The sequence below is a fragment of the Macaca nemestrina genome, chromosome 2 (genome assembly GCF_043159975.1).
Source record: "Macaca nemestrina isolate mMacNem1 chromosome 2, mMacNem.hap1, whole genome shotgun sequence".
In the NCBI taxonomy this organism is placed as follows: Eukaryota; Metazoa; Chordata; class Mammalia; order Primates; family Cercopithecidae; genus Macaca; species Macaca nemestrina.
Window position 1 is genome coordinate 9,620,216 of NC_092126.1, and position 27,723 is coordinate 9,647,938.

Sequence of the window (27,723 nt, forward strand, 5' to 3'; positions counted from 1 at the left end):
CTGACATGAAAAGATCCAGAGGAAAAGAACTGAAAAAAATAGATAATATACCATATTTATATATATACACACACACATATGTAAATGTACACATAAATGTATTGATATATGCCAGAAAGATGCACAACAAAAAGACAATGGTGATGGCTCTTTGGAAAAAGAATTGGGGTTGGCGGGGAAGAAATAGAATGGGTACTGAGGGAGGGCTGTTATATTCTACTCCATATACTTCTCACTGCTGAAATCTGTTGTGATAAGAATTTATTTGTATATTGCCAGCATATATACGCTTCAGTAAAGTTAAGGAACAGGCCGGTTACAATGTGCTCCAAGGTACTGCACACATGTTTGGCTGTTGAGCCAGCACAGAGAATGAGAGGAACTATTCCATTCAAAATCAACAGGACCAAAAGTGAAGCTCAGTTCTACCATGTTAGAAGTAGTATTTGGCCTAACTCACTCAATCGTGTGTGTAATACTGGGATGATGATTTCTGGCCAGGCAACCTCCTAGACTTGATGTGGTAATGAACATAAAGACACTCTACAGGCCGGGCGCGGTGGCTCAAGCCTGTAATCCCAGCACTTTGGGAGGCCGAGACGGGTGGATCACTAGGTCAGGAGGTCGAGACCATCCTGGCTAACACGGTGAAACCCCGTCTCTACTAAAAAATACAAAAAACTAGCCGGGCGAGGTGGTGGGCGCCTGTAGTCCCAGCTACTCAGGAGGCTGAGACAGGAGAATGGCCCGAACCCGGGAGGCGGAGCTTGCAGTGAGCTGAGATCCGGCCACTGCACTCCAGCCTGGGCGACAGAGCGAGACACTCTACAAACTGCTAGGCACTCCGCAAATCTCAAGTACTACTATTATTACTGTTTATATTATTTGACTTCCCAAATTTCCCTGGAGAAATACGGCTAAGTATGTAATAACAAATCATTTGTTTACAACTTCTCCATTTGAAAAACACTGTTTTATCCTGTCTCCTTTCACTAAGGTCTGAAATTAAAACAAACATCAAACGAGGCCGTAGGATTTTATTTATCTGTCACATACTGCTGTCATTAAACACACTTGAAATGAGTGGGTTTAGTTCAAATAAAACTGCTTCTTTCCCAAACTCAACAAACGTGAAGGGAAGAGAAAAGGAAGCTTGAGCTTGAATCACATTCAGAAGTGCTGCACGTTACATTTCAAGGAGAAGATCCATCTGGCAGGCTGACACAGGAATCAGTTTTTACAATTATCAGGTCAGGCAGATTACAGATCCAGGCTGTCAATTCTTTCACTGCAGTTTTATTTTGTTATTGGTAGCTCATTCAAAAGAAAAAAAAAAAAAAAAAAAAACCCTCCTAGTTATTCTATGTAAAAAAAGCTATCTTCTCTCCTTTCTAGGATTGACTTCAGTAGGCAGCAATTAGGTCCAACAAACAAGGATCTATTACCGAGCATCAACTATGGTGAAACTGTGCTTGGTGGAAGTTCAAGAAGGAATATATCAAAAGTCACGTCCTGCAGGAAGTCACAACCAATGAAGATAAACTGTTACCACTGAAAATGGTCCTCGTATGAATCAAAGATGCTGGTACACTTGATTTTCATCTTCTTTTTTATGGAGTTCCTTCTCAAATGTACAGATATACTTAATCTTGGCAATTTATCTCTCTGCTGGCTGAGGTAAAAAGAGCAACAGGCAGTACAGGTCATCAGAAGACCCTGGAAAGGGATGAGTGAGTGTGTGTGTGTATGTGTGTGTGTATGCACGTGAGCTTGATTATAAATAGTACACACTGTAGAGGCCTCCACACTGCCCTCTTCTTAACCTTAACACTAACTGCTCACACGTCCATGCACTGCAAATTCTCCGTGAATCCCCAGGTTCTCATTAGAAAGTGCACTTTCAAACTGCTTTATCTTTACTCATAACAGTTTCTTCTTCTGGAAAGTCTCCCTCCTCCAAATGTCCATTACACTTTAATTATGTTTCACATAGTACTCAATAAATATCTGTGGAAATAAGTGAAATCTCCTATCCTTATATGTAATGAGTATTTCCTTGCAAAATTAAAAAAAAATGAAGCAGAGTAATTTAATCTAATAAAGTAGGAAGTAGAACATGCTGGAGAATTCAACAAATAGGGTGGAAAATAACCTTAGAAATGATATAGTTCAATGCTGTATAAAACATGAACCAGATGTTCACAGAAGTGAAGTGATTTGCCACATTCCAAATAATTGGTAGAAGAGGGGGGTCTGAAATCTGCTCCTCTGACTTTTAGTCCAGTGCTTGTGCTATACCATGCTGTTTCCTTACATTCTTGAGAAATGACGGGGATGTGTACTGACAAGTTCAGTGGATTAATAAGTATAGAATGGAATTCCATTAAAGGAAAGACAAGAAAAATCAAGGCTGCCATTAAAACTATGGCATTTGCTTCTACAGCAACTACCTATTAAGACAACGGTTGAGACAATAAACACTTAAGTATCAAGGAGACCACTCGCAATGGCCACATTTTTCATAAAAACTTCACTGCCAAGCTTTGCAGAAGCCAGTGGCAATGGTGAATTTCTACAATGAAGTGAAATATCCTTCAGGCTTAATAAGGAATTTAAAGTTACAAGTATATTAGAAAATGAAGAGAATATAGATCCTACAGCCTTAAGAAAATGTTTGAAAGTTCAATTTCATTCTCATACAAGAAAAACAAGATTTGCCTAGGGTCTAATGAGTGCACAGACATTCGAACTTGGATTGGAAATCACATTTACATTCAGGCCAAGACCCGGGACTGGGAGAAGGATGTTGCTTGAAATCCAGGCTATGTAACATGTATTGTGCGACTCCTGAGAACATCCTTTCATCTCTCATCCTGTTTCCTCATCTCTAAAATGTGGGTAAGAATCCCCATCTTCAGGAGTTACTACTGAGACTTCAATACTAACGAATAAATGAAAATACTTTGTAAACTCCCAGATATTAGGTAAATGCATTGAATTATCATTATCAGGAAGGAAGAACAGCCTTTGAAGAGATTCTAGATCAGCCAGGCTCAGAAATGTTACCACTTCAGGGGCAATGGCAGGAACCCACAGACTTTGAATTCCACAAGAAGAAGAAAACACAGAAAAAGATGGGCTGCATTACCTGAATATCCAGTAAATCAAAGCATAAGTGCATAGGCCTGAACGAGCTATGTATCTCTGGAGAGAACTAAGGTATAAGACTGTTATTTAAATATGTAGAAGGATATGACTTGGCATAGGGCAAAGAGTAGGTTTATCTGAGAGTCGGGACTGGAAGCCAGGACTACCGGAACCCACTTCGTGTCTCTTTCTCCTAAACTACATTATGTAGTAGATATTGAACAACAGTAGCATGAGAAACAGATAAGGACACTGACATTGCAGTGCTGCTGAATGATTGTTGAGTAGTGGCTGGAGACCTCACTGAATTGGATGGAATCCCGAGTGATGACTGCAGACCATTTTCCCCTCTTTATCTGTGCATAGATGACTGCTTGGTGGTAGCATAGCACAGAGATAAACCAGTGAAGAAGCGGAGACGCGTCAGAGACCCTGGACCATCTACAGAAGGGGAAGTGAACCTACACCTACTACATGTCAGTCTCCGTGTTAGATGCTCTCTATGCAATCTCTAATTATTCTAGCCATGTTAAAAAAGTAAATATAATTATTCCTCTCTTACCAGTGAAGAGATTAGGATCTGGAGAAGTGAAATGTCCTCCCAGCATTCACAGAGTTGCTGAGTGGTGGAACTAGAATTGAGGCCCCAGATGCCACAGGAAGAACAGAAGCTCTTTCCACTTTGCCAAGTGGACAGCCACATTCCAAGTGCCAGCCCACAGACAGAGGGGTCTGAGGTCCTGGAAGTAGGAGGTCAGGAAAGCTGCTATGTGAAAAGCTGGCATTCAAAGAAGAAAGCGGTTTGGGGGAACAGTGTTACATTCACATTTTCTTAAGTGAGTTTATGTGAGGTAAGTGTTTTTACATTCTCGGATGAGAAATTGGAGGATTCTGGGTACCTTTTTAAAAGTAAACATATTTCCCATTGTGGTACTGGCATAGTAAAAGAATAATAAAATATGCATAAATAGAAATATAACTGGAGGGGGTGAGGTGCTGAATGACTTGGACAGAGGGGCTAATATCAGGTCTTGTCTTCCTGCCTTGAGTGAAACTACTGACTCTATGAACACAGAAATACAACAGTAAGAAACAACATTCTTAATTGTTTCCCTTTCTAGAAAGACTAAGACATACTATAGTTCCAGGTTTCATATAACTAGAGGTCTCATAGTACCATCACCTTTAACCATAAAAATCAAATTGTATTACTCTTTTATCATAATGTTCAAAGTGTTTCTTGCTTGGTGCATATTTCACACATCATTTTATACTCACATGAGATCCTGAACAGGTTACATTACATATATATCTGATAGCATATTTAGGACCCAATTTTCACCATCATTGAACAGCCTTATGCAATTCAAATATTCAAAAATGTGTGAATAATCTGGTGCTTGTTGCCACGATGGCGGGCCACTTAACAGCTGAAGGTTGAGTCATATGTCATCACAAGGAATTACTCTGAATCCCACCTAGAATTCCAGTCTAGTATGCTTGGCTGCAAGAGCCACTGACAATTCACTACATCAGCTTCCTCATGTTACATCTGGGGAGACTAAGGCCTAGACAGAGGCAAGGACATGTTCAAGGTCATAGAGCTGGACAGGGGTAGAGGCAGTGCAGGCATTAGAACCTAGGTATTTCATTACCTAATCTCTATAATACCTTCCTATCCTCTATTTGATACAAAAAAAGTCAAGATCTTTATCAAAAACTCATCCTTTCCACCATGAATTCAAAATAGAGCAAAAGCAATGCTGCTTGAACAAAAGCTGAGTGATATACGTTTCTTGGTAGGCAGAAATGAAATCAGTTAATAATCAGTTGTAACATCATTGACCTTTAGATTCATCTTTTGACCACTGGCAAATCTGTGGTTTTATTCCGCTTTTATTGAGGACAGCAAGTGGGAGGTAGAAATGGCAAATTAACTATGGTCTGTCAGTCCTGGTAATGCTATTTACTATTTTTTTAAAATGAATATTAAAGGTTTGAGTTTTTTACGCATTTGTGTTCATTTGTTCAGCGAACATCTGTTGATTGTCTAACCCATGCCAAGTACCACAGGGTTAGACACAGTGGGAATCCCAGAAATGGAAGCACACTCAAACACACTTCCTACAATTCACAATTTTCCAGCCTAGTCAAGGAAGTTGAATCTACACAGCTGATCATAACCATAACAGGGGATAAACGTGACAAGCGTCAAAAGCAACATGTACAACAACTCATATGGGGTAGTAGGCAGCTCCTCCGTAAAAAATGAAAGGTGAGAGTGGCAGGTAGGAAGTGATGAATGGCATTGCAGGTAGATGATATTAATAGAGAAAAGACCAAGAGCAGGAAAATTACAGAGCTCACTGAAGAGGTGTAAAAGAAGAGAGGATATGAGCTCAACAGAGTACAGCACAGTGAGGTGGGGAGGTATGGTATGAAGACATGGGTTTTCGTCTGGTGTTTTTGTCATATCAGTTTATCCAGAATGAAGGAGTTAGTTTAAGAGAAACACTCCTGTTTCTGTAGAAGGACAAAATAACTCAGAGACAGATAAGGAACTCACTGGTTGAGGCAGAGATAGTATTTTGTCAGAGTATCTATGTGGAGTAAAGAAGAAGGTGTACAAACACGCATGCTTTCTGCTCAAAAATACTGATAACATCCATTCTCTTTCAGGTCAAAAATACTGATAACATCCATGCTTTCTGCTCAAAAATACTGATAACATCAGTGATCTTCTCTCAACCTGCTTGATGATTTATAACAAGAGGTACTGAAACTGGGCCCTCTCAACTCTTGTGTCCTCTGATGTCTTGTTTATTACAAGTACAGAAAAGAGAGTACCAGAACATTCATATGCATGTTCTGGGGACTAGATAATATCTTGAATAAATTATGGCATTAACTACAATAGAATTTACTGCATAACCTCTAGTTTCCCTCATGTTCTTCTTGTCTCTCACCCTTGCTCAGATAAATGTGTTAGCCTATGTACAGTTTTTGTGGCATTGACTACACGCAGAGAGAGAGGTCAGGTGAGAAGTATAAATACAACTTCCTTATTAGAAACTTATTACTCCTGACAAAGTAAACCAAGGAGTTGAAAATATTACCTTTTACCATCCAGACTACAACTATGTGAGCAAGGCAAGAATCAGCTGTTGCCATTTATGAACTGGCACAGGAATTGCAACAGATATTTGCTCATGATATCTCATTCTGTCCATGGACACAGTTCCTAAAATACACCACTCATGGCTGATGTTGTTGCTTAATGTAGTCCTCTAGCCCAGTGCTTGATTTAGATTGGCAAAACCGCTTTTCAAGAATCGAATAAACACAGTTTTGCTTTATTTCAGGTTTGTAAATAGTTACCTATATTCATGCATTTGAAAGACGATAAAGGAAACAAATATCAAACCATCATTTTTTTTTTGTAGTGCACGAAGGCATGTCTGAAGATGTTAAAGGCACCATTATTTGAGTTTATAGAAATATGAATGAGAAGAATTCAACATAAGAGACCATTTTAAGTTCTAGGTCCCAGAAATAGAAAGGGAGGGAAGACTTCACAAAGGTGTCTACCATAGGGCAAGAACATCAACCCCAAAGGTCAACTCTCTTGCATGATATTCCTCATGATCACTTTAAAAGGTGAGAACATTACAGAGGGTCATGCCTGTGAAATAATGTACAGAGAAAGGGAACACAGATTAATAAGACATTATTTTAGGAATTTTAAGTCATTTATTTATTTATAGGTAATTCCAGTAATTAAGAGCTTATCTTATCACTTCTACATTGAGTATTGGAATGACCTTGAAGGCGAAATGTCAATCAATCACCAGGGCATTCAGAAACCATTTTAATTTCAAGCCTGAATTACCAAAAGTGCAAACCCTTGCATAAGGTTCTGAGATATGAACAAGCTATGGTTCCCAGAGCATTCACAATCTGGAGAACTATGTGGAAGTAATTAGATCACAATGAGGTTAATTCATGTAATGATAAAAAAAATTGATTGAAAAAAAAATCAAACCAAAAAACCAAAACAGCAGAAAATAGTGCAACCAACTCTTTCTAGCACAATTCTAGAAAGAGTTTGTATGATTTTCAGGGTAAGAAGGAAATATAACTCAGGTGTAATTTTGTATATGTTAGTGATCATTTTATTCTTAATCACTAGAGCTAACAATTATTGGCCATTTACTATATGACAGATACTATGGTCTATGTTTAATTCTTGCAATCTTCCCAATAAACCTATGAGACAAAACATATCATTTCTTTCCTTTCAAAAGTAAAAAACAAAAAGAAAAAACTGAAGCACAGAGAAGGGTTAATTAAACATTCTAAGCTCAAACAACTAGTAAATATGAAACTAGGGTTTGATCTCAGACAGGGCAACTCCAGAGCCCTTGTATTTAACCATTATTTAGAGTGGCCTCGACTTTGACAAAAAGTAAAGCCAGTGTGAGCAAATAGCTCAGAAGAGTGATGACAACTGTTCTTATCAAGGCAATCCTCAACAAAGATCTAGATCCAGTGGTTCAATGTTTAATCCTCATGGCATTTGATCCAACAGTGTTGATACCTTGATCACACACTCAACTCTTGAAGCACATTTTTCACTTCATTCCTGGACATCACTGTCCTTTGCATCTCCTCCCACCTCCATGTTTCTTGTTCCAGGCATTCTTTCATAGTTCCTCTATTTTTTCCATGACATCAAAATATTCATGGCTTCATCCATTACCTTAAGTGATATGATCCAGGCTCAAAGCTTTAAATGTCTATCTGTTGACACCTACATCTATATCAAGTCAAGAGCTTGCCCTGTACCCCAGACTCAAATATACAACTGTCTACTCAACCAATACTTGAACCTCTAAAAGGTAGCTCAAATATAACATATTCAAAGCCAAACTGCTGACCGTCCTTTCTTCTTTCTCTTCTAACAACAAAAACAGAAGCAAAACTACTTATCTTCCTATCTCCAGAAATCTCACTAAATAGCAAGTCCACTCTTCTCCTTGTTCAGGGTAAAAACCTCGGAGCCATTCTTGACTCTTCTATCACTCTTATATTCCACATCTGATCTGCTCACAAAAGTTGTTGAGGCTACACTTGAAATATATCCAGAATCCCAGTACTTCTGATCCCCTTCCCCAACACCAATGATACCTACCAAGTCCAACCAACTATCATTTTGAGTTTGATTGTAATTTCTAGTTTCTGTTGTCATTTCTGATTTGGATTACCACAGAGCCTACAGAAAGGTGCCAGAGTGATCCTTAACATAAGCCTGATAATGTGACTCCAAATGCCCTCCATCTCACTAAAGTAAGAATAAGAGGTTCTGTGAGGTCCTAGGTGATCATGAGGGCCCCTGTTACTTGCCTAACCTTATTTTTCCTCACTTTCTTGGGATCACCTGGTTTCAGGCACCTTTGGCTACTTCACTCTTAAAAATGCCAGTTGCCAACCATGATCTTCTCTCATGATCTTCTCAGACTTTTCACGCTTGTGCTTCCCTCTATCTATAACATGCTTATCCCAAATATCTGCAGAGCTGACTTCCTCGCCTCCTTGAGATCTCTCCTCAAATTATCTCTTCCACTTAAAGCTTTTCTTAACCACTTTGTGCAGAATAGCAACTATCACTCCACTCATCCCAAAGCACTCTTTCACTTTTATCTTGCTTTATTTTTCTCTATAGAACCTAATATGTTTATTATGCCTCTCCCACAGTAATATAAAGACTTTGAGAAAATACACATTGTTTTATTCATAGCTGTATCCTCACCCTCTATAAGACAGCTTGCCACCCAATAAGTGTTCAATAAATGTCATAATAACAAAATAAATGACTCCTCTGGTTATTCTCATTGGAGTTCTAGAAATAAGACTCAACTTGAAGAATCCAATAGTATAAAAAGTAACGCAGCAGTGTAAGCACTTCTAAAACTGGCTTGTTGATTTGGAATCAAACTAAAATATTATATGTCACCATAGATCTGGATTGTGAGTCATAGACTATTAAACTTGGGAGGCAGCTGTGCTGGACTAGAAAGAGAGTAACTTGGAGTCAGGTGATGATAGTTGCAGGCTTGGCAGAGCCACTGATCTGCTGCAAACCTTCAGACAAACAGCTTCAACTCTATGGGTTCTCCTATTCCATCTGAATAAAAGAACGCATCACTGTAAATCTCTAGTGTTCCATAATTTGGTATAAATTGAATTACAACTTCTTCAAAAATATTGTTTTTGGGTTTGTTTACAGGACATATTTCACTGTTGTCAGCTCTGTTTGCAAGTTAGAAAAGAAGTCACTTTTGAAATTGTGTGGTTATTCTGAAAAATTATGTCACATCAATGACACATAAAGTAGGGGATAGAAGGTTTTTCCTCTCCATGCACCATAGTGGGTGGTAGATATTATCAACTACAACACAGAAGAAACAAGTTTTCAGGATTCTAAATTCTTCCAGAAAAACTTAAAAAAAAAAAAAAAGTCAAATTCACACATGAAAAACAACTTGCAGTTTTCCTTCAAATGTATTTATTTGTGATTCTTGATATACAGTCTCACAGGTACATGGGATGCGATACACCGTTTTCTCATAAGTAGTAGAGATGACCTTTAAAAATGCACCCTGTTTTATCCCCTAGCCTACAATCCCATGAAGATCAAAGCCAGTTTGCTATTCTGCATTAACATTTCTGTGATCAGATATAGTGTGGGCTCCTCAATTCTGTGTCAAGACATTCTCACACAAGTGACTCACTCGGTAGAAGCTCAGGCATTGAACACCACTTTGACACCATCTCCTTTGAGGTTGATTCCACTTTGCTGGTGTTACCAGCCAGCATCCTGTTTAGCTGCTTTCCTCTGCAACACAACAGTGTAATTGGAACTGACTGAATAATAAATCTCAATTTCCCTGTTTCATCAACAGAATCTTCCAGTTTACTAGGCTTCTTCTACTCACCAGTTGATCTTCTGTATTACGAATCATTCCTGAACAAACACACAGGTTAACTGCCCGTTCCTATGTTAAAAACACAGTGTAGCGGGGCAATTCTTTTATTAGATTTCCTAGATCTGTTTTGTGGGGACCTCAGAGAAAAGCTAGTGTTGCTCCTAGGTTGAATACATAAAGAGGCCATCCACCTCCTCACATCGGTAATGTCAGCTCCAACATGCATGAGCTCAGTGTGCGGCCATTCCAAGGTCTCGTGCTGTCCTAAGTAACCCCCTCCCTGAGACCAAGTTTCAGTCTTCAAATCTGAGTTACCTTTGCTCAGTGTAGATCTACCTGAACTTTTTACCCAAAGTGTTATAAACCATGAATGGCATTCCCTCAGGCCACAGGAAAAACAAGCAGGAGGAAAGAGTAGAAAAGCACGTGATAAAAATAAATGATAAATAATGATATGTACATGGCACTAATTTGTGTCCCAAGTATACTGAGTCAAAAAATAGTCTTCATTTTCCCATGTTTAAAATGAGAAGGATGGTTGGGTACTACAAGCTACCCACTTCAATTGTTTGACATCATTATAGATTAAATAGTCCGCTACTAGGAAGAATTGAATAGCTCTCTATGGCCATCAGAATAACTTCAGAACTCTTTACATAAGCACAAAACACATTTCATAACTGGCTGCTTCACCTCTTCTCACAATCTCAGCCTTCATGTAATAATGTTGTGAAATTATCTACTTTCCTAAAAACACACTGTGATAAGTAGAATAACAGCCCACCCCCCCAGCCCCACCAAGAATGTACACACTGTAATTCCTAGAACTTGTGAACATGTGGATTCCAAAGACTCTGCAGATGTGATTAAGGTTAAAGATTTTGAGATACGGAGAGTATCCTGAATTATCCAGGTGAGCCTAATGTAATCACATGCATTCTTAAAAGCAAAGAATCGTTCCCAGCTGTGGTCAGAGACGTGATTATGAAAGAGTGGTCAGAGAAATGCAATGTCACTAGAAAGACAGAGTCCGAGAGCCGAGAAATATGGGCAGCCTCTAGAAGCTGGGAAAGATAATGACTATGACTCATCCCTAGAGCCTCCGGAAAAGAACGAAGCTCTGCTGACACCTTCATCTTAACCCAGTTGAGTCCTGGACTAGAATTCTGACCTACAGCCCTGTATGATAATAAATTTGTGATGTTTTAAGACACCAATTTCATGGTATCTTGTTACGGCAATAATAGAACACTAATCTGTAGACTAGGCCCACTCCTACTCTCCAGTCTTTGCTCATGATATCTTAGGAGCAGGTAATGGTCCTTATAGCATCCTCTACTTAGTTCCCATCAAGTTTTCCAGATGACAGTTAAATCAGTAATACATGACTACCCTCCCAACCCCAGTACACACTAGACTTTTCACTCCTTCAGTTTATCCAACCCTGGGTTGCCAGTCTCCAGCACCTGGTGCTATAGAGCTACTGCAGAAATCACTTCAGTTCTACTATAAATATGTGATCAGTAAATAATTATCAGGGAGAAGTTAAGATGTAATAATTCAGGGAATTATAAAACATTAGAGCTGGTCACAATTTTGGAGATTATCAAGTAAAATCTCTCATTTGACAGAGGGGAAAATTAAAACCTAAGGATGGGAAGGTCCCACAGACACAATATAATGTATTTTTTTTTTTGTTTTCTGTTTGTTTGTTGTTGTTAATGTTCAAACTTTTTGCACAAACTCCTTTGCTTGACTTACAAGGACCTCCAAGATGGCATCACATCATTCTAACTTGGATTTTTACCATTTGTCTCTCCCTTTTCATACCCTACTCCGAAGATAAGGCTAAGCTGCTTACGGTTTCCTGAAATAGTTGATGCTAGCCATGTCCGCTCCTGAAGCATCACTCCAACCTACATTAGTGAACCTCCACAGTTGACCAATAGAAAATTGATCTCTATGGCAGAAAGTGACTCTTCACTAGCTGCCAGCATCTTCCCCAACCCACAATCTTCCTCAACCCACAACACACACCAAGTCGTACATCTCCATTCTCCTTTTACGGAACAAACCTCCTACTCTGTAATCTCTATTAGGGTATATGTTACATTTTCCCTACTAAAATGTAAGTTCCCTATGAGAAAGTCCATATTATACAGATGGGTGATAATTACAGCATTTGTTCCCTATATCTCTTAGTTGGATAAGAACCAAAATATTAAAAGGAATTTGAAAATAATACATAGTGTATAAACAACTAGGTTTCTCACTAAGCTTGTAATATGGCTTGGCTCTGTCTCCACCCAAATCTCATCTTGAATTTTACCCCCATAATTCCCACACATTGAGGGAGAGACCCAGTGGGAGATAATTTGAATCAACGGGCGCCGTTTCCCCCATACTGTTCTCATGGTAGTGAGTAAGTCTCATGAGATCGGATGGTTTTATCAGGGGTTTCTGCTTTTTCATCGTCCTCATTTTCTCTTACCACTGCCACGTAAGAAGTGCCTTTCACCTCCGGCCATGACTTTGAGGCCTCCCCAGCCATGTGGAACTGTAAGTCCAATTAAATGTTCTTTGCTTCCCAGTCTCTGGTATGTCCTTATCAGCGGTGTGAAAATGGACTAATAGAGCTTAATTTTTTAAAAAACCAGCATTTGATCTCTCTCCATGAGTTAATAGTTTGGGCACTACTTTTTCACATAAAAATTTATATAATTTGTATGGAAAATATCTTATGAGCCAAACTCCTTCTGTAGATACAAGCTTCCTGAGGTTCATAAGGAGACTCTTTGCCAAAAGATGTACTGACATCAACTAATGTTTAAAAATGTAGTATAACACATTTATATCATCTCATTTAAAACATAACCCTATGAGCCAGGCAGCAGAGATACCATTGGATACATTCTAGAAACCAGGGCTGCAACCTTTTTGCACGATCATCTATGTGTCCTATCACCTCTAGCCCAACAGCCTTTCCAGTCAACTAACCAGCAACCTAAAGCCAGTAAGTGCAGCTAACCAGCTAATTCCTACTTTATAGATTTACCTAAAATACATACATACTTAGGGCGTGATCACTATGGTTAATATCCAAAAACTTGTTTGATTTTTCTTTTTCTTTTTCTTTTTGAGACTGAGTCTTGCTCTGTCACCCAGGCTGGAGTGCAGTGGCATGATCTCGGCTCACTGCAACCTCCACCTCTCAGGTTCAAGCGATTCTCCTGCCTCAGCCTACCCAGTAGCTGTGACTACAGGCACACACCACCACGCCTGGCAAATTCTTTGTATTTTTAGTAGAGACGGGGTTTCACCATGTTAGCGAGGATGGTCTCGCTCTCCTGACCTCGTGATCCACCAGCCTCAGCCTCCCAAAGTGCTAGGATTACAGGCATGAGCCACTGTGCCTGGCCCTCGATTTTTCATTAAGTGTTGCCTTGTTAGATCCTGCATTATTTTTCTTATTCTGCTATAGTTTGAATTATGCCTTTGAAATCATATACAAACTGTTATTTCTCACAGAGGGGTTTTGTTCAACTAAAAAATTATGGGGGATGTCTAATACGGGGATTCTGTAAGATTGACTACGAAGTATTTTGGTCACATTAATACAAAAACAGCATCCTCTCTGTCTTACCATAAAAGTACCGTGTCAAGATACCGCATTATCTAAGACCTATACAAAGAGAAAGCCTCATGAGTAGTGTGCAAATTGCTGGCGAAAATACAGTAACAGAGGTCACAAACTCTACTTTCTATGAAAGCAGACATTGACTTTAATACTAAGATTTTAATGCACACCAAGCAAAGCCTTTTATTGCCAGAAATTGCAGAACAGGGTTCGAGAATAGATGTGTGAGGCTGCAAACATTTATTGTTGTTTTATCCATTGTGAAAAAGGGTATCAGTTTAGCATAAGAATATACGTGAGTAAATAAAATTTATCTGTAATAAAAAGTTCCATTGTCATGTGAAGAGGGAAATGAGTGGTAGTGGAGGCCTCTGTGCTACTCACTCTCAGGTAAACTGAGTTTGCATTGTTTGGGTTTATCACTCTTCTCTCTAACCAAGATTTTGTACTCTGGAGACAAAGAGATAAAGCACAATGCTACAGCCTTCATGGGAAAGGCAGAGCATGACTATAAAGCAGATTTAACAGGTAGTCAGATTCGGAACTAACAAAGATCTATAAAATTTGTCTTTAAAATCACTACTTACAGGTCTCTGAACTATCAGTCATGCTGACATCCTTTTATTCCTATAGACAGTGGCTCAGTAGCACCAGACCAAAAAAAAATAAAAATAAAAATAAAATAGAGAAGTAGACACACCACAGTGAGGCTCCATCAATTTATATGTTTCTTAGACAAATTTTTAAATAACACAGAGCTTTAATATACAGGTGGAGATGATGTATTCCAGCACAGCCATCCTCACTTAATATTTTCCAGGTCAAAAAAAAAGATAAAATGAGTAAAATACAACAAAACAATACAGACTTCTGTTAAGCTATCCAGCAACATTCAGCTTACATGAGAAACGGCTTTTTTAAAAATTCAAAATAATAATTACACCTATTCATGTGGTACACAGTGAACTTCCATACCTATGTGTATTGATCAAATCAGGGTAATTAGCATATTCATCATCTCAAACATTTATCATTTCCTTTGTGTTGAAAACATTCACTATCTGCCTTCCGGTTATTTAAAACCACATAAGAGACGCAGTGGTTGATAAATTTTAGAGTCATGGCACCTCCCTCGCTGCCTTCTCTTTCCTCTTCTTCATCCCAAAGATTTCTAAATGTATTATCCCCATATTCAAAATATCCCCCCAAAATAAGGCAAGAAGTCTAACGAAATGTTTGAATCCAATGAACCAATGCATGGATAAAAAGAGAGTAAGCACTTGAAGCGCTGCATGGTGATAACTCGCCCAGCTCAACAGGTCAAACTGCTTGAATCCATGCAATATGATAGATATCTCTAAAACATCGACCACAAGAGGTCATATTAGAGATCGTAAAACACTAAGGTCGATCCTCCTTTTGGGACCTGAGGTGGACTACTATGTGTCTTACCAAGAAAAGGAATCACCATGGAATGTTTTTAATCAGACCCTGAGCAGACATGAAATCCAGTTCCCCAGTTTATGAACGCAAACCGTGGCACAAGAGAAGTGAAGCAGCTTGCCTGCTAAAAATCAAAAAGTGAGTTAGAAGCAGAACTAGGATAAGAATTCACACGCTCCATCTACCACACCATATCGCCTTCATCATCCTCTTGTTCTTTTATTCTCTCTTTTACTTTGTCATGGGCTGGGCTTTGATCCACAGGAACTTAGGCTAGGATCAGAAGCAGAGTGCTAGGGGAGATCCCACATTAACAATGGCTGTCTTCCCACTTCAGACAGTAAAATAAGCATTAGGGCTTTTCTGAGTGCTCCAAGGTTAGACATAAGTAACAAGCACACTGCAACTGAGTGGTTTTCACAACGCTAGACATGAAGAAGCCTCAGGGCCGCTTCTGGAGTGAGCAAGAAGATGCTCAGCCACGCTCCAGAGCCCAGACTCCTTATTGCAGCCAGGACAGCTCAAACTCAGCCATTTTATACATCACCCTTCCTATTAAGGTTCACTCGAACAGAGCTCCCAGCTATGGAACACAACTGATGTACTAAAAATGTACTAGGATTTTTGCAAAAGAAGACACAGCTTTAAGGATTATTTTGTTTTATTTTGTAAAAATTAAGAACAGTCATTTCACATTTCCGGGCCGCAATTTCACTATATATCAGGTGGGTTAACAATTAATGCACAAATGCCAAGTAAAAAAAGAGACAGCGTATTGAAAATGTGCTCTGTAGCAGTAAAGCCCTTGCAAATCATGAACGTTACCATATGATCCTGTTAGAGACAGGCCTGGCAGCTTTATAGAAAGAGGGATGCTAGATAAAAGAAGGCTGACCTTGGAGAGCCTAAGTAACTTATGGTCAGTGTGATTTTATCCTGAGGGGTTATGGGACTTTCTAATCCTAACAGTTTTCAGATGAGCTATTAGTTAATTGAGGTTTTGCACTGAGGATAAATAGAGGGATTGTGGAGGAATTTATATTGTGCATGTGCGTTGTTTGTTTCCTGAGATTCCTGGTACTGAGTCATCACTGTGTATAGAAGGCAGACAGGAAGACAGAAGGAGGGAATGCATTTGCAGAAACATATCTACGTGCCTTCCTTTCCAGGCTTATCACTTGCCCTACATTTTCTAAGCTCCAACTGGGCTGAACATTTCCAGTTCCTGTAATATGTATCCTTAAATGCTATCTCTGAAAAGCCTCCTCTGACCTCTCCAGGAGAATATTGGAACACCTTCCACTAGGTATCCATATAGTCTTGTTCATATATTCATTATCATATTTATCACATATTCCTATCATTATGGCTTTACACATCTTTTTCCTACAGAAGAAGTCCTTGTGGTGTGAGAAAGGGTATAGATTGTGTTCCCCTTGATTGTAATCTGCAGCGTCTTGCATTCAGGAGGGGCTTAACAATTGTTGGTTCGATGAAGTTTATCAATAAATAAGTAAATTTTAATAACTGATACAAACTAGCACACAAGTGACTGTGGATTTCCTCAATTTGTAAGATGGACTCTGACAAACATCCCAATATGGAAGAGTTAATTGATTGAATAGATCACCAGATGGAATACCAGATAGCTAAACTTTTGTGGAACGAGAATAGATGCCCCTGAATTTCATTAGTCTTCAAATATTGGCCCCTATTTCCAATTTTTTTTAAATAACGTTACTTACTCAGCTGCCTTCCCTAGATTCCTTAGACTCCCATATGTCTTATTAAATTAAAGGCAAAATCATTAAGGCCAATATAACCTCTGTATGAAACCAGTGAAATGTCAAGTTGCTTCTTTTCTTGAGCTCTCCTTGAACGGGCCCGGGAGCACCTAGGGATGAGCTCAGATCCACCTCTCTCAAAGGTAATAATACTCCTGCACGTGTTTCCTCCCTATCCAGTCTGGTATCCAGTCCTTATCTACCCACTTTCTCTAACTGAGATACAGAGACAGGGATGGAAATGGTGATTAGTAACAGCACGGCCTAAGTATTATTTAAGATATAAAACTAGATAACAACATAGAAACAATCTGGCAGAGTGGTGAAAAGTATGAGATCCAGAACTAGACTGCCTGGTTTTGAACCTGAACTCTGCCGCTTACGAGCTGGTTTGACCTTAGGCAAGTTACTTGCCATCTTTGTAACTTGATTTTCTCACTTGTGAAAATGAGAAGGACCAGGTCATCGCAGGGTTGTTGTGAGAATTAAGTCAACTTTAATACAGAAGATACATGTCTGGGAGATAGTAAGTCCTCAACAAATGGAAAAAAAAAACAACATAAAACATGAAAATACGACGTAGTAAAATGTGATACAATGCAATAAAATACAACATAACGGCAGGCTGTACTGTCCACAGATGGTCACGAGAGTGTCTCTTGCCCACAGACTTGTCTGGAGCCTTACTACAACCCCAACAAAAAAGCTGGAGTCTAACCTCCTGTCCTTGAGCCCAGGTGGACCTCAACCAACAGTGTACAGTGGAAAGGACACTCCATGTAAGTTCTAAAACTAAGTCAAAACAATGCTGGCATTTCTACCTTTCTCTCTTGTGATACTTGGCCTTGGAACTCATCCACCATGCTGTAAGAAAGCCCTATTAGCCTGTAGAGGAACTCACATTAAGAGAAACCAAGGTCCTGACACACAACTCTAGTCGCACTTCTAACACCAACCTGCCAGCCATGAGTCAAGCATCTTGATAGTGAATCCTCTGCACTCAAATCGAGTCACCTGGGCTCATTTCACAGAGCAGAGATAAGCTAATTTCATGGAGTACTACCAAAATTGCAGATACGTGAGTAAAGTAGACATTACTAAGCTTTGGGATAGTTTATCAAACAGAAATAAATGGCTGATACAGATACAGATGGAGATAAAATCGTATTTATATGAACTAGTACTCATCCCTTACGTCAAAAGGGGGTGCTTGTTTTGCCTCAACCTACACATTAATAACTTAAACAAAGCATACCTTTTTTCTAAAAGCTTTTATAGTTTACAAAGACCTTTCATAAAGAAAAGCTAATATGTTCATCAGACATAAATGAATATACATGATAATGATAGCTTCATGTTATAAACTAGGTAACCATATACCAAGCTTCCTTTACTTCTCCCTTGAGTGTGGTCACACAGCCACTCAGAGGCAAATAACAAGTTGGACATGTCTGTCTTTTCACTCCAAATCCAGAGCTATATTCATTACATCAAGCTGAAAATCTGTACTAAGTCAGGAGTTTGTGGACTTTGTTCCAACTCATTGTTCAGCCACAACTTCTGGCCTGAGTAAGGCCCACCTTGGACTTCTTGAGAAATTGAGGTGGTTAGATCAAAAGACCTCTAAAACCACATTTGATATAAACTTCTTCAATTCTGGAGTTCTTCCTACATCTGTTAGCACCTTTCATTAAGTCTTACTCCTTCCAGATTCTATTCTTCTCATGATACCCTACATGGCTCCTCCACTTCCTCACTTGACAGATTCTACAAATAAACTTATATTTGCACTAAATCCCTGTGGACAGTAAGTCTAACCTCCCTCTCTTTTGTGACAGGCAGGTTTGTAAGATTCCCTCCAATATTCTTACTTCCTGGGCTTCACATCCTTCTACAATGCCCTCTTTCTTAGTGTGGGCTAATCCCGGTCACTTACTTCAAACAAACAGACCATAGTAAGTGTGATGGGATGTCCCCTCCACATTTAGGTTTCAAATGATTATGGCTTCCATCTTGTAATCAAACTCTACCGATTGCTTGATCAGTTTCCATGATTTGATGTAGTGAGATGCCACGTGGAGAGGCTCCCATGACAAGTAACTGAGGATAGACTCCAGCCAACAACCAGATAAAAATTAAAGCACTTTATGCAACTGCCTGGAAGAAACTGAACCATATAAAAAAATTAAAAACCACCTAAGCACGGAAGCTGATCATTCTCCCGTTGAACCTTCAGATACAAGTGCAGACTCTGAGTCAAAACCTTGATTGCAGCGTTGTGAGACACCAAGAAGTGGATGGTCCAGCTAAGCCATACACAGATTCCTGCCTCACCAAGAATAAAGATAAAACATGTTTTCAGCTGCTTGGTTTCTAAGCAAGTTTTTGCATGGCAAAAAGAACAAATACTTCTTACAGTGCACTAATAGGGAGATCCTCTGAAAATCACTAAAGAGAGAAACTCACTAAAAATATAAAAGCCTCTCCACCCCTCAATCCCCCAATCCACCAACATCTCTATCCCAGGGGATTAAAGGCAGGACATGGCCTCTTCTATTTCCGATCATACTAACAGAAACGTAAGCCCTAAGACATTAAGAGTCCCAATGAAGACCAGTCACATCTTGAAGGAAAGACATGTCAGAGCTTCACTGAAACAGGTGGAATTGCAAAGAGCAGTCAGACCTGAGGCATGAAAAGAAAAATATGTTAGCAGAATAGATCCAGATAAACGAGGATACTCCGTTCAGACTTCTTCATCACGGTGAACGTCATCTTCTGAAACTTCCTTATAAAGCTAAGAACACAGACATTGAGAGTGGAAGGCATGAGAAAAGACTAGATCTCGGTCTATGTACAAATGTACCTGAGACTTCGAGAGAGGAACTGACTTATCTAACACAACCTGCTGGTTACACAACTGGGAAGAGAATCCATTGCTCTTGGCTCAACTCAATTCCCTTTTCCATGTCAAATGCCAAAAACAAAAACAAAAAAGGAATACATTTCAGGCAAAACAGCAACTCACTTACTTCGTTCTTAATACATGTGATGTGTAGGGTGTCTTGCATAAAAGGATGCTATGAGAAAAATTCATAATATATGTTTATGTTTGCGACAACATCTCACATATACAAAAGTGTTCAGAGGCATAAATGGCTAAATGACAAGCTTCTTAATTGTTTACTTTAAAAAGCAAGAGACTAGAAAAAAAAAATCACAAGAGGGAAATAAAAGGATTCTGTGCACCAGGCGAGTAGTTTATAATGCACTATTTCCTTCCTGAAAACAGTTAGAAAAGTCAATATTTACCCTAGCTGAGAGAGAGAAGAATGTGCCTATCATAAAATAGATGATGTTTAACAAGATATTGCATGTGATAACTGGGATGAGAATGAAAAATAATCTTTGTATAGTGCTTTATAGTTTACAAAGCACTTTAATGTACAATGTGTCATTTACTTCTCACAAAATCATATATGATAAGCAGAGGAGGTATTAATATCATGGACAAACAAAATGAGCTTCAGAGAGATCAAACAGTTGACGACATTCATGTTTCTAGGCATGGCAGAACTGAATTCAGAATTCTGGTTTTCCAAACCTAATAGTTCTTTCAAGAATTGTAGATGCAAGTATATTACAAATTTGTTGAGAGATTTTTTTTCTCACCACAGAAAATAAATATGTGAAGTAATGCATATTAGTTTGACTTAGCCATTTCACAATGTATACATATATCAAACATCAAGTTCTACACTATAAATCTACATAATTTTTATTTTATTTGTGACAGAGTTTTGCTCTTGTCACCCAGGCTAGAGTACAGTGGTGCGATCTCAGTTCACTGCAACCTCCACCTCCTGAGTTCAAGTGATTCTCCTGCCTCAGTCTCCCAAGTAGCTGGGATTACAGGTGCCCGCCACCACTCACAGCTAATTTTTGTATTTTTAGTAGAGAGAGGATTTCACCATGTTGGTCAGTCTGCTCTTGAACTCCTGACCTCAGGTGATCGCCCTTCTTGGCCTCCCAAAGTGCTGGGATTACAGGCATATTTAATATCAATAAAAATAAATTTAAGAAATTTAAGGAAAGAATCGTAGGTACAAATGTTCATTTTTTTTTTAAAGGGCATCTTCCAGATTCTGTCAATGTACTATGTATGCAGGGAAAGATATTTCTCTAGGTTATGGTTTTTCCTCCTCTACAAAAAAGACATAAAATTAGCATCCACTTTGGACACTAGAGCAAGCTGAAGGGGCATGCAGCTATAGAAATGAGGGAATGGAGGAAGACAGTGCTGTTTACAAACATGTGACTGACAAGAAGCTTTAAAGGGTTCACAAAGTGTGGTCCACACCAGAACAACATTTGAGAACTTCTTAGAAATACCAATTATTGAGCCTCACTCCAGCCCTACTGAATTGAAAACATAAGGTGGAGCCCAGCAATGGCATTTAACAAGCCCTCCAAGTCAATCAGATGAACAATAAACTTAACCACTGCTTCACATGCTTTAGTGTCTGGGTAGGTAAAACATGACAAGAATAACTTGTATCAATAAGCCAACGATAGGTTTAGTAAACTGTGACAAATGAATAATCTATGAGTCATGTACTTAAGTGAAGGTTGTTCACTTATCAGAGGGATTACCTTGTTACACAGAAACATTCTAGCAATCAACATGTCTTTCAGAAGGTAAGACAAGACCATTATGACTCAAGCTCTGGCTTTTGGCTCTATGCATTAGAAACCAAAGGGGCTGGGCAAAGCGGAAGAACAGAGAGATGTCCTCAGATATCATAAGAACGATGCCCAGCTGAAAAAAGGTAGATAATCTGTTTCAAAGAGTTGGATGGGACATCATGGGCCAAATTTATAAATCAATCTTCTTATATAAAAGCAGTAACTCAGACAATTTAAGAATAAGCACGCAGCTAACAATAAGATCTTCTAATGCATATGGTGCTAAATATGTCAAACACTGTTTCAAGTGCTTTATACATGGAAACTCATTTAGTCCTCATTACAATCCTGGGAGATAGATACTATAATTATCTTCCTTATAGAGATAAAAGAACTGAGGCACAAAAAGTTTAAGTGACATCCCAGGCCACATGTTTAGAGTCAAGGGAGTGTGGTCCCAAAATCCGTGATTTTAATTACTACAATATACTGCCTCTTGTATAATCTTAAACTCTACGCAATTAGTTCCAAATTATCCTGAGCACAATGAATTTGGGTTCAAATTATCTTGAACAACATGAACTTGGTCTTCAAATTTGTGAATACTTCCTTATGTTTGCATATAACAAATCCATATAATTGGGTTGCATATAATCAGCTCCAACCGAATGTTAAAACAAAATTTTCTATAGTGAAATAACAAAAGCAAAGAAAGAAATATTAATATAGTTTTTCTTTAATACAGGGCAAAAGTAATATCAACTCAAAGTTAGAATGGGCATGAGAGATCCTCTAATTCCACAAGTCCAGTTTGCAAACCAACTGAAACAAGCCCAGATTGAAAGAAACCCAGAGACTTCTCAGTGTTCACCAAAATTCTACTGATACCCATAGAGGCCGGGTCATGTTCCAAGGTCATTGGGGGTTCCTGTCAGTAACAACTCTAACAAATGAAACATCTATACCAGGTATCACAGCAAATTGTGCAAAGTCATGATTGAGGCTGAGCAGTTTGCTTTAGGCACAGAAATAATCAATTTAAGGGCCTGGAACAGAATGAAGGTCTTCTGTTCTTCCTTCCAAGTTTTATATGAGGAAACAGAAGACTCCAAGAATGAGAGTTCTTGGAGTTCTGTAACCAACAATGGGAGTACCATGAAATCCTAGCATCATGCAAATCAGTTCCCATCTGTTGCCTAAATTCCTTTCCCAGAATTACTGCCAACATTCATTTGATAATGATGTTGGTGGTGAGACCAACAGTAATAACTGTTTATTATGTACAAGATATTATATTTTCACATTAAACACACACGTATTATTCCTTGTGGTCCTCATGTCAACTCTGAGATGTGTTATCAACTCAGAACACTGAGATTTAAAGAGTGTAAATAATTCACCTTGTAAATACCAGAATGTCATTTCAAATGCCTCCAATGAAGGAAAACTTGCTCTCTTCTCAGGCAGCCTAAATTGTACTTTAGCAGCCATTACTTTTAGAAAAATATTGACCTTAGATTGCTGACTGCCTTCCTCAGTTCCTAGATAAAGGTTTTCATTTTGCTTTCTCAAGCTATACGGGAGTCTGATTCTTCTTGCAAATACTCGCTATCCACCAAACAGTTTCTATGATCATCCAGGTAGATTTCTTCCTTTTCCTGTTCAATAAGCATCCTCCATGTGCTTCTTTCTTACTATGTATACTTAAGTACTATAACTGTTAGACTGCATTTTCCCCCAATAGACTGTAAGCTTATTCAGGGTGGAGGCCACTCCCAATGCCATCTGTGTATTCTAGGCAAATTATTCAATACAGAGCCTTTTAAAATAAATTTTTTAGTTAAGACATGATTCACATACCATAAAATATGCCCTTTAAAAATGCACAATTTAGTGATTCTTAGTATATTCAAAGAACTGTGCAGCAAATTCCAGAATACTTTAATAACATTTCCAAAAGAAATCCTTTATCCTTAGTAGCCACTCTCTATTGTCCCCTCCTCCTGGCCATTGGCAACCACTAATCTTTCTGGGCCTGTGGATTTGCCCATTCATATAAATGGAATCATAAACTGTGGTCACTTGTATCTGACTTCTTTTGTATAGCATAATGTTTCCCAGGTTCGTCCACATCATAGCACGTTTCAGAGCTTTGTTCCTTTTTATATCTGAGTTAATACTCAATTGTATGGATACACAACATTTGTTTATCCATTCACCAACTGATAGATAGCTAGGTTGTTCCCACTTTTAGGCTGTTATGAATAATGTTGCCATGAACATCTCTATACAGGTCTTTGTGTGGTCATATGTTTTAATTCCCTTGGATACATAAATAGGAATATACTTACTTGGTCATGTGGTAACTATGGCCAATCTTGAAGAATTGACAGATTGCTTCCAAAAGGGTTAGGTCATTTTACAATCCATCAGCAATGTATGACGCTTCCAATTTCTCTATCACATTGCCAACACATGTTGTCTTTTTTTATTATAGCCACCTTAGTGAGTGTGAAGTGGTATCTCATTGTGGTTTTGATTTCCTTGATCACTAAATACGTCCAGCACCTTTTCCTATTGCATATTATCCACTTGTATATCCTTGGGGAAATGTCTATTCAGATCTCTTGTTTCTTACTTAATTGGGTTGTCTTTTTCTTAATGAGTTGTAAGAATCTTAATATATTCCAGATATAAGCCCTTTAGCTGATAAATGATTTGCAAATTCCATGGATTGTTTGTTCACTTTCTTGATGGTGTCAGCTGAAACACAAAAGTGGTTAATTCTGATGAAGTCCAACCCATCTATTTTTTTCTTTAGTTGTTTGTGCTTTGGTGTCATGTTTAAGAAACCACTGACTAATTCAGTTTCATGAACCTCACTTCTATATTTTCTTCTACAAGTTGCATAGTTTTATCCTTTACATTTGTGTCTTATGATATGAGGTAGGGAGTCCAGTTTTACTGTTTGTAGATACCTGGTTGTTTCAGCATTGTTTGTTGAGGAAACTACTTTTACCCTGTTTAAATGTCTCAACACCCTGTTGATAATCAATTTTCCATAAACATAATGGTTTATTTCTGGACTCTCAGTTCTACTCCATTGATCTTTATGTATACCTCAGGCCAATATCACACTGCTTCATTTCTGTCATTTGAAAGAAAGTTTTGAAATTGGGAAGTGTGTGTCAGAAAGTTCCTCATCTTTTTCAAGATTATTTTGGCAATTCTGGGTCTCTTGAACATCCATGAATTTAAGCATGTTTGTCAATTCTTACAAAGAAGCCAGCTTAGATTCTGATAGGGATTGTTTTGCATCTATCGATCAAATTGAGTAGTATCCCACTTAACAATATTACATCTTGCAAATAATCAACAGAATATGTCTTTCCAAGACATATTCTTAGGTCTTCTTTAATATCTTTGAACAAATCGACAGAGACTTTGTATTCAATTAGCAATCAGTGAATAAAGGAATAAATGAATGAATAAGCCAAAAAATAAATAAAAGGGAGTATTCAGACGGCTCTTGGAAATACATACACAATGGCCACCGTCTTGAATCCCATCTCACTTCTCAAAAAGCCACTCTTAATTAGTCACAGTTTTCAAAATACATTTCAGCCCCTTTTTACATAACTTTGGTCATAAAATCTATTGCTTCCTTTTCTTCTGCCCACGTGATACGATCAATAGTGCTAGAAAGGCAATGGCCCTGAAAGATACATCTCTATCCACTCTTCCTTCAGAAGGCGCTCAAGGAAACCTGTGCTAGCAGAGCTGCAAACAGGCCACCTGGATTTTCCTCTCTTTCCTTCCTTCCTGGTTGGGAGATCTCATTCACAAGTGACTGTGGATCAACAAAGTTAAACATCATAATTTTAGCTATGCTAGACTAGATGATGGGAGAAAAAGCTCTAAAATTAGTAACACATCGAATATTAAGTCATCCAGGATGCTGTTTATAAAAATTGTTTCCTGACTTTGACTGCCTTGGTAAGCATCAAGTTAACAAAGTTGGCCATTTGGGAAATAAAACATAACTCTGTGTTGGCTGGGTGATGGAGGGAGCCAAGAAGATTCCTGAATGGTAAGAAGCTTAGCACCTCTAGCAGTATCTAAGAAGTAACATTTTCCAGCATTTTCAGACAAGCAGTACAACATCAAGATGGAATTAGAAAGAGTTCAAGACACTTCACAAATGATTTACTTTATGGGTTCATACATCTGACAACACATGCCTCAAGCTTCGTTGTTTCTTCAACTTATTTCTTAAAAGGAACAAGTAAATATTATATCTTTTTAACCCACTTTAAATCTTATATTTCATTTACACCAGCAGAATATGCTACTTTAATGGACCCCTTATTTACCATCAATATAAGCAAAGAATCCATTTAAAATTCAATACTGTCTTTTTAAAATTGTCTGAAGTTTAGATACATTTTTAAGATGTCTATAGGCAAATATATATGTATGGACACAAAGTTTATTTCTATTTGAAAAGCATGACTTGGCCGGGCGCGGTGGCTCAAGCCTGTAATCCCAGTACTTTGGGAGGCCGAGGCGGGTGGATCACGAAGTCAGGAGATCGAGACCATCCTGGCTAACATGGTGAAACCCCGTCTCTACTAAAAATACAAAAAACTAGCCGGGCGAGGTGGCGGCGCCTGTGGTCCCAGCTACTCAGAGGCTGAGGCAGGAGAATGGCGGGAACCCGGGAGGCGGAGCTTGCAGTGAGCCGAGATCGCGCCACTGCACTCCAGCCTGGGTGACACAGCGAGACTCCGTCTCAAAAAAAAAAAAAAAAGAAAAGAAAAGCATGACTTAGATTTAGACAATTAATTAGTTTTGAAATGCTTTATAATTGGCATATATTTATCACACTTCAAATACTCAGTCAAGACTTATAAAGGAAGGAGGAGGTGAATCTTAGAGGCTTCCTTTAATGAAGCAGAGCTTCCTGGCAGTAAACACAAAAAATTCATGTAATATGACCAGGTGCAGTGGCTCACGCCTGTAATCCCAGCACTTTGGGAGGCCGAGGCGGGCGGATTACTTGAGGTCGGGAGTTCGAGGCCACCCTGACCAACATGGAGAAAACCCGTCTCTACTAAAAACACAAAAATTAGCCAAGCATGGTGGCATGTGCCTGTAATCCCAGCTACTTGGGAGGCTGAGGCGGGAGAATTGCTTGAACCCAGGAGGCGGAGATTGTGGTGAGCTGAGATCACACCATTGCACTCCAGCGTGGGCAACAAGAGCAAAACTCCATATAAAAGAGAAGAGAAGAGAAGAGAAAGAAACAATCATGTAATAATTATACAGGTGTTTTTGTTGACGTTTTCTGAAAAAAAAAAAAAAGCATATATCAGTACATTAGCTAAGTAACTTCTTTCCTGTCACTGAATAAAAGGAATTTATCATATTGGTCTTTATTTAGGAAACGGTAATATAATGGTCCTCTGTTCTCTTCAGTTCTGTGGAGAATATAGAAAAAGACTTGATATTTCTTTCTTATGTTATCTCAACAGTAACAGAATGGATATAATATTGAATTATACCCTATGATAACATCATCTTCTCAACAAAGTACATTGGCATCAAGTGATATAAGGCAATATAAGAGTAAAGCGGAAAATTTTAGATGAATCATTGGTTACAGTTAGGTTGTTCTTATAAAAAAAAATCACTTCAGCTGTACTTATTTTTCTTAATGCAAATACATGTTCTTTATTTAAAAAAATCAGAAAGCAGCTATAACTTCGTCATGCACTCGCGAACTCTGTGTCTATTACAGATTCGCTTTTCTAGCATATTTCTAGAATGGAAATACAAAGATTTCAAGACAATACTTATTTATTCAGCAAAAATAAATTTGTATGCCTCTCATGTGCCAGAAAACAAATGATAACCTTGCCTCCGGGACTTCACAGTCTGGTACTCATCACAACGATTTCTTTGTTATTCAAACTGAAGTCATTTTACACTTTTCTACTGTTCCTATAACGTAGCCTCTGTTACGTAAAACTTCCAAAAT

The 27,723-nt window shown here is 38.5% G+C and overlaps 1 protein-coding gene across 9 annotated transcripts in view; it reads right to left on the reverse strand.

Annotated features, from left to right (window-relative positions):
- LP (LIM domain containing preferred translocation partner in lipoma) overlaps positions 1-27,723 on the reverse strand; it is a 723,802-nt gene that overhangs the window by 318,410 nt on the left and 377,669 nt on the right. The gene's annotated exons all lie outside the window — the stretch shown is intronic.